Below are 12,219 nucleotides of genomic sequence, written 5' to 3'. Positions count from 1 at the left end.
GCGTATCTGGGATGCCTTGCAACGTGCAATGAGTGGTGTCAGGAAAATGAAAACTGAAAATGGCGATTGTGTAAAAATTAAAAAATGATATACAGGGTGTTACAAAAAGGTACGGCCAAACTTTCAGGAAACATTCCTCTCACACAAAGAAACAAAACGCTCACTTTCCATGTTAGAGCTCATTTTATTACTTCTCTTCAAATCACATTAATCATGGAATGGAAACACACAGCAACAGAACGTACCAGCGTGACTTCAAACACTTTGGTACAGGAAATGTTCAAAATGTCCTCCGTTAGCGAGGATACATGCATCCAGCCTCCGTCGCATGGAATCCCTGAAGCGCTGATGCAGCCCTGAAGAATGGCGTATTGTATCACAGCCGTCCACAATACGAGCACGAAGAGTCTCTACATTTGGTACCGAGGTTGTGTAGACAAGAGCTTTCAAATGCCCCCATAAATTAAAGTAAAGAGGGTTGAGGTCAGGAGAGCGTGCAGGCCATGGAATTGGTCCGCCTCTACCAATCCATCGGTCACCGAATCTGTTGTTGAGAAGCGTACGAACACTTCGACTGAAATGTGCAGGAGCTCCATCGTGCATGAACCACATTTTGTGTCGTACTTGTAAAGGCACATGTTCTAGCAGCACAGGTAGAGTATCCCGTATGAAATCACGATAACGTGCTCCATTGAGCGTAGGTGGAAGAACATGGGGCCCAATCAAGACATCACCAACAATGCCTGCCCAAACGTTCACAGAAAATCTGTATTGATGAGGTTGTTGCACAATAGCGTGCGGATTCTCGTCAGCCCACATATGTTGATTGTGAAAATTTACAATTTGATCACGTTAGAATGAAACCTCATCCGTAAAGAGAACATTTGCACTGAAATGAGGATTGACACAGTGTTGGATGAACCATTCCCAGAAGTGTACCCGTGGAGGCCAATCAGCTGCTTCAAAAAATGGCTCTGAGCACTATGGGACTCAACATCTTAGGTCATAAGTCCCCTAGAACTTAGAACTACTTAAACCTAACTAACCTAAGGACACCACACACACCCATGCCCGAGGCAGGATTCGAACCTGCGACCGTAGCAGTCCTGCGGTTCCGGACTGCAGCGCCAGAACCGCTAGACCACCGCGGCCGGCCCAATCAGCTGCTGATAGTGCCTGCACACGCTGTACATGGCACGGAAAGAACTGGTTCTCCCGTAGCACTCTCCATACAGTGACGTGGTCAACGTTACCTTGTACAGCAGCAACTTCTCTGGCACTGACATTAGGGTTATCGTCAACTGCACGAAGAATTGCCTCGTCCATTGCAGGTGTCCTCGTCGTTCTAGGTCTTCCCCAGTCGCGAGTCATAGGCTGGAATGTTCCGTGCTCCCTAAGACGCCGATCAATTGCTTCGAACGTCTTCCTGTCGGGACACCTTGGTTCGGACCGAGCGAGGTGGCGCAGTGGTTAAACACTGGACTCGCATTCGGGAGGACGATGGTTCAATCCCGCGTCCGGCCATCCTGATTTAGGTTTTCCGTGATTTCCCTAAATCGCTCCAGGCAAATACCGGGATCGTTCCTTTCAAAGGGCACGGCCGATTTCCTTCCCCTTCCTTCCCTAATCCGATGAGACCGATGACCTAGCTGTCTGGTCTCCTTCCCCAAAACCACCCACCCCCACCCACCCACACCTTGGTTCTGGAAATCTGTCTCGATACAAACGTACCGCGCCACGGCTATTGCCCCGTGCTAATCCATACATCAAATGGGCATCTGCCAACTCCGCATTTGTAATTATTGCACTGACTGCAAAACCACGTTCGTGATGAACACTAACCTGTTGATGCTACGTACTGATGTACTGTAGAGCAATGAGTCGCATGTCAACACAAGCACTGAAGTCAACATTATCTTCCTTCAATTGGGCCAACTGGCGGTGAATCGAGGAAGTACAGTACATACTGACGAAACTAAAATGATCTCTAACATGGGAATTAATCGTTTCCGGACACATGTCCACATAACATGTTTTCTTTATTTGTGTGTGAGGAATGTTTCCTGAAAGTTTGGCCGTACCTTTTTGTAACACCTTGTATTGCTAAACAATCCCGCTTTTGATTTTATGTCTTCTGCTTTATCTTCCTCCCCATTACGAATGTAGTATAAAAATGAAACAATCACAATATAGATTTTTAGTAGGCACTCAGATGAAACCGCAAGAGTACGCATCTTGGTCGCGCTTAGAAGCATCTGACAGATCTCAATTTTTGCAGAATGTTCGAAAGGTTTTAAGTCAAAAATTTTATGAAGGGTGGATCTTGCAGTATTCCCACATCTAAAATGTGGCAACAATGCATACCACACACGCACGCACACACACACACACACACACACACACACACACACACACACACACAATGTTACACCATGAATTTAGCGAACGTTAAGTATGATTTATAGATGGTACAATGGGCAACAGAGCCTCAAGCTACGTTCCACAACTAAATGCTTCTTTCATGCTTACATAGGGTCACATTGGTCTCTCAAAATTTATAAATCTCGAAGAGATACGTCAGAAGTACAAATAATTCAGTGTTTATGTCAAACGTACAATATTATTGCCCTCAGATCAAATATTTTCCATATCTAAAATGTTTTATGAAGCTTGTGAGGCGTCACAATGCTACTTTCCACACCTATAACTCTGAAAAAATACGTCTACATGCAAAAAACGCGATGATTAGGTCAAATGTCATAGTGTTATTTTACACACACAGACATACACACACACACACACACACACACACTTACCTATCAAACTGATGTATAAAACATCATTTTGGGCTCTCTAAGTAGGAGCCTCAACCTTATTTCCGTGCCCAAACACGAGTGGAAATAATAACATGCTAAACAGAGAGCAGACATTTGAAGTTAGGCCTAACTAATAACGCAGGAAACCATTGATAGGTAAAATACTACCCTAAGCAGAAAAGCACAAAAAGCAGTCTCAAATAAGATCAGCCACTGGAAGAAGGTGAATAAATCCGTTACTTTGGCTTACTCTTGCTGAATGATACAGTGCACCTGCGTATTAAGTACTTCCACATATCACTATTTCTGTTGTAGTTGGCGAGCATTTCTGTAGTATTTTTACATCCAAAAAACGTTAAGACTGTTCTCATTTCAATCTAAGGTTCATAGAGCGGTAATCACATGTTAGTTTCGAAAGCTTTTCAGTAAGGTTTGAGCTAATCAAACCATTAGAGGATGGGCTTTGTGATTCATGTTGTTCAGCAGACAATATAGTCGGTGATATTGGATTTATATTAATTACTTTTTATTACATCTGATTGGACCTAGTCGACAAGAGCAACGTCTAGGGAAGACTGCAATATACAAAACTCAGAAATGTGGCGTCAGAGCTCTCTAAACCTGCATTACCCAGATTCAGCTATTAAATGAAGCCAAAATTTGAAAAAATTCGCAACGTAAAAGACATACACTCACATGCAACGTAGCTAAAATGCAGAGAAACGGACAAAACATAATTGTAGGACGGGAGGTCGAAATTGTTTTGATGAGATTTTTTAATGTGATACATCATTTAACCTGATACTTTCATGATGTACAAAGAGCACTTCTGCTATCTTTGCATTCATCAGAACACGGCCAAAGATAATGTTGGAACAAGGTAGAAATGAATCTTAGCCAAAGATGATGGTGCAACGAAACATAGATCGAAAATAAATAACTCGAAACTGACAATTTTCACCAACAAAAAATAATTTGTTATTTATCGAGTAGAAAGACACACATACACACACACACACACACACACACACACACACACACACACACACACACACACACACAAACAAACACACACGCACAAACACAAACACAAACACATGTTACTTATCGTAATAAGCAAGCATAGTTACAGATCACAAAAAATTGCAAGTTTGTAGCTAATTAAATAATTATGTTGTTTCCCGAAATATGGAAGACTTCCAACACAAAACGCACGTGGTACTACGGCTGTAATTTAATTATCCTATAAAAAACATACACCAAACTTCCTTGCTGTCACTAGTGGTAAAAACGTACAGTTTAAGCAGCTCTTCTTATCGACCTAAGTGCCGCTGTTGTACCACACTTTTCAAGCACAATGACCACTCCAATTAAATGTTTCCACATCTAAATTACCAGTATTACTTATTACACTTCACAAAACTCAATTATTAGCACTGCTAAAACAGATGATAGATTAGTGGACGAGCAGTGATCGATTTCTCCCCGACAAATTAAATATATTTAAATGTATAAAATTTGGTTTCCGTAACCTTGAGAAACATATAGGCACTACTGCTGATCTAACATAAAGCTTCAAGTGCAGTTGTCGACGAGAGCTAACAAAGTATACAACGTTATTTCCATGACTCTGTGCCGGCCGGGGTGGCCAAGCGGTTAAAGGCGCTACAGTCTGGAACCGCGCGACCGCTACGGTCGCAGGTTTGAATCCTGCCTCGGGCATGGATGTGTGTGATGTCCTTAGGTTAGTTAGGTTTAAGTAGTTCTAAGTTCTAGGGGACTGATGACCTTAGAAGTTAAGTCCCATAGTGCTCAGAGCCATTTGAACCATGGCTTTGACACTGACAATATCTTATGCAACTTGTTCACCTTTCATTCATATATATATATATATATAATGCATTGCTATATGATTATAATTCCTAAGATAAGCAATTACTCTTTCAGATTCCGTAACTCAGTCGGTTAAAACAGACCATTATAGGATCTCTTTGCTGTCCATGTGTCTGTCTGTCTCTCCAAAAGTTAAAAACCCTTTTTCTCAGAAACTGGCAGAGTATGAGATTGAAATTTACGACACCTACTAATGTTTACGGTCTCTTGGCGGTGGAAAAAAATTTAAGCTTCTATGCTAAAGCAATCTCAAGATATGACCTATTACTTCACATATTTTGACACTCGCAAAGTCCTTCATCAGAACCTATAGGGTATTCCTATTGATGTAGAACCATGAAATTTGGCAAGAACTGCCTCGTGATGACTGGGTGTTATGTGATGTCCTTAGGTTAGTTAGGTTTAAGTAGTTCTAAGTTCTAGGGGACTGATGACCATAGATGTTAAGCCCCATAGTGCTCAGAGCCATTTGAACCATTTGGCAAGAAGGCAAATTTCATATTACAACCACAAGAAAATATCTGAAAATGTTAATTTATAATTATGTCACATGGAAACAATCTTTTCGTCATTTGTTATCAGGCTGTATGTCCACTTGTCAGTTAAAGCCCTTTTTTCTCAGGAACACGTCGACGTGTCAAACTGAGGTTTCTTTCACATACTATGGTCAGTGGTCCCTTAAGTGTAATAAATGTAAGCGTCTAAGTCAACGAAACCAAAAGATATGACCATCTATGCCACATATTTCGATATTCCCAAACTCACTTATTAGAATTTACAGGCTACTTCCCATTCATCTAGGATAAAGAAATTTGGCAAGAAGCAAGATTTCAGTATGCAAGTAAACGAAAATTATGAATATGTAGTCATATCACACAACAAATTTTTTTGTTATTTCTTATCAGACTTTCTGTCTGTCTATATGTCTGTCGGGAATAGGTAGGAGTATCAAGTTGAAATATATCTCACGTACCGACGTCGATGGTAAATTCGTGGTGTACAAAAGTTAAACTTCTAAGTCAATGTAATCAAAAGATCCATTCAAGTATTCAAGTACCACAATTTGATACACACTAACTCATTATACCCTATAGCGTACGTCCCGTTGTCGTAGAACAAGGAAATTCAACAAGACCTGATGACACGCATAACCGAATCTGTACAGAACCGTAATTGGGTGACTCCTACTCGCACCTGGCCATTTTGTTCCCTTGTTTTTGATGTATATAAAGGTAATTGTCTAAAAAAGACTGTGAGAAGTTAGAACTGTTGAAACATGTTCCGTCAAATTTCTTCATCTTGTGCAGTCTTAGTTCAATAGGTAATTTGGTGAAGATGTCTATAATTACTTATCTAAGCACACTTGTATAAGAACCACTTAATGTTCGTATACGCTGCTTACCAGTCTGCACTTGAGTATTTCACTTTTTCTGTATTCATTGCATACTTCAGTAAATAATTGATGCTTCTCAAATTTCCTCTTCAGTAGCTTTTATGCTGCCATCGTGTAAATTACTGCCTACCGCTATCGATGCTATCTAGAAAAATAATTGCTCTACGAATGTATCTGGATATTCCAGTGGACACACTCGACAACTGCTTGCAAATCACTGAAGACCGTCTTCCAATTATGAAGATCATTGTCCTCTTAGTAATGATCCTCTACTTCTTGTTTTTCATCAAAAGCATCTCTCTCACTGTATTAATCGCTGTTCAAGTTAGTAAAAAAGGCTCAGTTGTTCAGACAATAATCTGAAATCCAATTTGCAAAATAAGTAACGTCAAAGTAAAAAGTGCTTGCTTTATTCTCTAAATTTCTTTGATGGTGTTATTTTGAGGTCACTGAAAGTCATTGTTCACGTAACAAAGTTCAATACTAACATACAGTTTAATTAGATATTTTAAAATCATTACTCGATTGTCTTTTTCAAATTTTAATGCCAAACATAATGTAAGAGTGACTTCTCAGTTTTCTTTATCATTACATACTCACTTGAAATTAGTGTCAAAAAACGTGACGACAACCTTCATTTTCCACGTCAGTGTTTAATAGAACATGTTTTTCTTTACCATCATCTTGTACAGGATTTTGGATGTAAACTGCTCTAGTGGGCTGGCGACCGTTAGTTATTTCTTTTTCGTTCATTAGTGTTACTTTTGGATTCATTATTAGTGGTATCCTTTTTCTGTCCAGTGTTGTTGGTGAGTGAATGTACAAAATAACTTCCATTTTTCCACATTATAGCCCTGTTCGGTTTAATTACTTTTAATTTTAGTAGACTTTTCCACCACAAGGGTCGGTTGTGCACTTTCCTCCTACTTATCGGTATTACTTCATTGGGAAAGATAGCCTTATCCAATTAGTAAAAATCCATTAGGCATAGACGCGATCCACGGTCATATTTTATATCGCAAGGAGGATAGGTCGTTTAGTAAGAGGGAGGTTACAAAGTCTCCTCGCGTCTCCAGAGGTTAGAAACAAAGTATATTTACACATAAGTTAAGGTTGGCTTGATAACCATGTCCTTTCTCAATACACGTCTTATCCTCTCCATGTCCAAAACGCAGAACAATTAACAATATCTCAACTGTTCTTTTTTTCCACTACAGTAATCAAAGTTATTAAACATCACGGAATAATACAGAAGTTATTGGAGACTGTCATACTCCTTCATTACAACTTCCTTGGCACGACCAATAAACTCTTGTCGGTGCCGTTCGACCGCGGTGTCTATAGTCTTCTTATTACAGACTTCAAACCTGCACATGCGGACAGGTGATGCGCAGTAAATAAGCTTTTTCACACTTATATTTAAAATATCGTGTGTTCGAGAAGGTAGAAGGCCGTGTGATTCTACAATTTACGGCGAAATTTTCGAAGCACTACATATCCCCCTCCTTAGATCGAACATGCGATATTTTTAACATAATCATTATGTACAGTAATATCATACACAATAACAATTCACATTTCAACAGTATACACTGAGCGATTCTTTGATAGCTAGACTTGAGTACTCATTAGTGATCCAATAAGCCTGACTAGTATTTCGGAAATGTGAGACTTTATTTGTATTTTCAATAGTAAACTACAGGTGTTCGTGACTCTTGAGTAATATATATTCTGTTTTCCTCTTTAACACTACCTTTCCGAAGTATGTATTATTGATAATATTCTATGTAGTTTGGAGGAAGTCTGAGTACTATGAAAGTGTTCCTTTGGACACCTGTAAACTTATAAAAAAACGTAATAGTGCTCGTTGTGTGTAGAATTCAAACTCACCAGAAAATCCCCATACAATGTGCCACTTCTGTCACGATACTGTCCTTTTCCCCTAGGATCAGTACCTACACCTTGTCTGTGAGTTGACCATATGAGTGCCCACCTCTTTCCATTCTGGCAGATATGCCCCTTCATACAACATCCCCAGTTTTCAGGCCACAGGTCGTCCTATCTCCATGTAGTACGCCTGCCCTACATATTTACCAAATGACTGGTACGCCCCCCTTATCCTTTCTGAGTAGCCCTCATGGTTCATTACCCCAATATACACTCCTGGAAATGGAAAAAAGAACACATTGACACCGGTGTGTCAGACCCATCATACTTGCTCCGGACACTGCGAGAGGGCTGTACAAGCAATGATCACACGCACGGCACAGCGGACACACCAGGAACCGCGGTGTTGGCCGTCGAATGGCGCTAGCTGCGCAGCATTTGTGCACCGCCGCCGTCAGTGTCAGCCAGTTTGCCGCGGCATACGGAGCTCCATCGCAGTCTTTAACACTGGTAGCATGCCGCGACAGCGTGGACGTGAACCGTATGTGCAGTTGACGGACTTTGAGCGAGGGCGTATAGTGGGCATGCGGGAGGCCGGGTGGACGTACCGCCGAATTGCTCAACACATGGGGCGTGAGGTCTCCACAGTACATCGATGTTGTCGCCAGTGGTCGGCGGAAGGTGCACGTGCCCGTCGACCTGGGACCGGACCGCAGCGACGCACGGATGCACGCCAAGACCGTAGGATCCTACGCAGTGCCGTAGGGGACCGCACCGCCACTTCCCAGCAAATTAGGGACACTGTTGCTCCTGGGGTATCGGCGAGGACCATTCGCAACCGTCTCCATGAAGCTGGGCTACGGTCCCGCACACCGTTAGGCCGTCTTCCGCTCACGCCCCAACATCGTGCAGCCCGCCTCCAGTGGTGTCGCGACAGGCGTGAATGGAGGGACGAATGGAGACGTGTCGTCTTCAGCGATGAGAGTCGCTTCTGCCTTGGTGCCAATGATGGTCGTATGCGTGTTTGGCGCCGTGCAGGTGAGTGCCACAATCAGGACTGCATACGACCGAGGCACACAGGGCCAACATCCGGCATCATGGTGTGGGGAGCGATCTCCTACACTGGCCGTACACCACTGGTGATCGTCGAGGGGACACTGAATAGTGCACAGTACATCCAAACCGTCATCGAACCCATCGTTCTACCATTCCTAGACCGGCAAGGGAACTTGCTGTTCCAACAGGACAATGCACGTCCGCATGTATTCCGTGCCACCCAACGTGCTCTAGAAGGTGTAAGTCAACTACCCTGGCCAGCAAGATCTCCGGATCTGTCCCCCATTGAGCATGTTTGGGACTGGATGAAGCGTCGTCTCACGCGGTCTGCACGTCCAGCACGAACGCTGGTCCAACTGAGGCGCCAGGTGGAAATGGCATGGCAAGCCGTTCCACAGGACTACATCCAGCATCTCTACGATCGTCTCCATGGGAGAATAGCAGCCTGCATTGCTGCGAAAGGTGGATATACACTGTACTAGTGCCGACATTGTGCATGCTCTGTTGCCTGTGTCTATGTGCCTGTGGTTCTGTCAGTGTGATCATGTGATGTATCTGACCCCAGGAATGTGTCAATAAAGTTTCCCCTTCCTGGGACAATGAATTCACGGTGTTCTTATTTCAATTTCCAGGAGTGTATATTCCTATGTATACTATAATTAAATATTCTCTGGTAAAGATAAAAAAATCTAACCAACACTTCGCATTTACTTCTTAATACTTCATCTAATCCCTGGAGTTCTCCTCTACTTTTGAACTTCTATACCATGTCTGTATATACTCTTTTGCAGATAACATGTTTACATACACTATTCAAGTCCCACTATCCTACTACTCCTCAATTTGTCAGAGTATTTACTACACTGACTTTTCTTAAATAAACATAAGAGTACTTCCAATCTTGCTTGCGTTCTCTTTCATTGCTCATGCCTCTTTCTTATGTATGCTCGATATACAATCATCAAAGTTCATAGTTCTTATATATATAGTTTTTCTATAAATAGGCGATGTAGAACCATCATTATAAAAAAACAATGTGTGCATATTCCTTGATGTACACATATCTTTTCCCCTACAACACTTGGCGGTTCTCACATCGCATCGAGTTATTGGAAACCACGGAAACTAGGAAGGACTTCTGCGATAGAGGTAGATGAATATGGAAAGAGGGAAAAATAGATAGGTCCTCAAATGAGAAGTAAGAAAGGAAATAAATAGAAATGGTTGCTAAGATCGAAGAAGAGAAAGAAGATAGCCCCAAAGACAGGAAACTCCTACCACCCCCCTCCCCACAATCCCTACCTCGCCGGTACTTGAGTGAGAAGCTGGAGGAGGTTTGGTGTTAAATCGTCTCCTACAGAACGGACATTCACACCTTCACCCTTGCGGTCCCCAAAGGAAATCTTAGCAACCCTATGGAAACGGAAAATGGTGAAGAATCAGGCACACTTGTTTGCGAAGGTTGTTTGAAATGTATGATGTGGTGTGCGTTTTGTGTTAGTCATGATTTATCTGTTCTCGCAAACCCTGCTTTTACCCACAACACCCACCCCTTTCAAATCATACAAATGCGCCCCTCCCCCAATCACATCTCATAAAAGATATAAAATATCCTATACAAAATAGAAAATTATACACTACAGTATAATAGTCGTTCAGTTATTCACCTGGTATTATATTTTACTGAAATATAATATCCCATTCAGGTTATGTCGTCTAGATATCACTGTGTTTCTTATTTTGTGATTCACCTCAGCCAGTCATTAGGTTATAGTCATATCCAGTATCCTAGGTAATCAGATTATAGGATAAATTAATAATTCAGGAACAGATGACAGAATAGTTTAAGATTTGAAGGGAATTCGGTACAGGAAAACTATTTTGGAAGAAACACCGAAAACAACTCAGGATCCGACGGTCGTCAGTTCGCCCGTTACTCAGAATGTTAACGTCCCAGGGGGACATACAACTTTATGTCCTTTACGTTGTACTTTCCCTTTTCTGATCCAGTTGTAGGATCCACTAAAAATAATGTCTTGGGATGGATTACCGTTTGTACTCGGTCCTTCATATTTTTGGAAAATCTTCTGTGTCTCTTTCTTTATGGCAGAGCTTCGAAGATGTTGATTTACTAGAACTAGGGCATCGACCTTGTACTGAGGTTCTACAGCTTTCTCATTATGCTTATTCGCCCTTTTTTGGGTCTATTCAACTAAATTCTTAGAAACTATTTCCTGGTTCATTTCGTAATTTACACTTAGTTGTCCAGGCCAACTAAAACATTTAATGAGGGGTTCTCCTACAAAGGTTTTACCTATTACTAGTAAAGGTGTCAACCCAGCCGACAAATGTGGAAATTCATTTAGAATAAGCTCAAAGATTTTAATTTTCGTTGCCCATAAAGTATGTTTTTCATGGCAGTAGGTACGGCATAGTTTCCGAATTTTCTTCTTCACTCGTTCACACGGATTCCAGGAGGGGTTATAGTTACATATTAATACTTGACGAATACTTTCCCAAGCTAGAAATTCTTTAAAATCGTTATTCACGAATTGTGGGCCATTATCAGTAAGAAAACGTTTTGGTTTACCTACCTCTAGAAAGTATTGTTGTAAACAAAGTATAACTGTATGCGTATTTTCTCTTTTGATAGGACATAGCTTAACATACTTTGACCAGCACTCAATGATGACCAAAATGTATGACATTTCTCCCTTTCGTTTTAGAACTGGTCCAAAAAAATCTGCTGCTGTGAGATCGTTGTATTTCACATGAATATTATTCTCTTTCAGCTTCTTACAGATTTCACAGGTTCTAATTAAAGATGCTACTTTATGCCCTAGCTTCTTAAAATGAAAAAAAAACCTTATTCATATGAGCTATACACTTTTTTATTCCGAAGTGTCCATATCCTGTATGAATATACCCAACAAGTTCATCTCCGATTACCTTAGGAATGCATAAAAGCCAACGTTGCGATATCACGCTAGGTCTCCAAAACAAATTATTACCTATGATTTTCCATTTTCCCACTTTATTAGGAGGTAAGGCATTCGTAATACACATAGCAAACATTTCTGTAAAATAGGAATCATGATGAATATTTTCCCTTACTCTTTGAGCCACCTCTTATACCCTGATGTTCAGATATTCTACTGACGTAAAATTAATTGC

This window comes from Schistocerca cancellata, chromosome 5 (assembly GCF_023864275.1).
Source record: "Schistocerca cancellata isolate TAMUIC-IGC-003103 chromosome 5, iqSchCanc2.1, whole genome shotgun sequence".
NCBI classification, from domain to species: domain Eukaryota; kingdom Metazoa; phylum Arthropoda; class Insecta; order Orthoptera; family Acrididae; genus Schistocerca; species Schistocerca cancellata.
The sequence above is the reverse complement of the archived record's forward strand: the minus strand, read 5'-3'. Positions refer to the sequence as shown.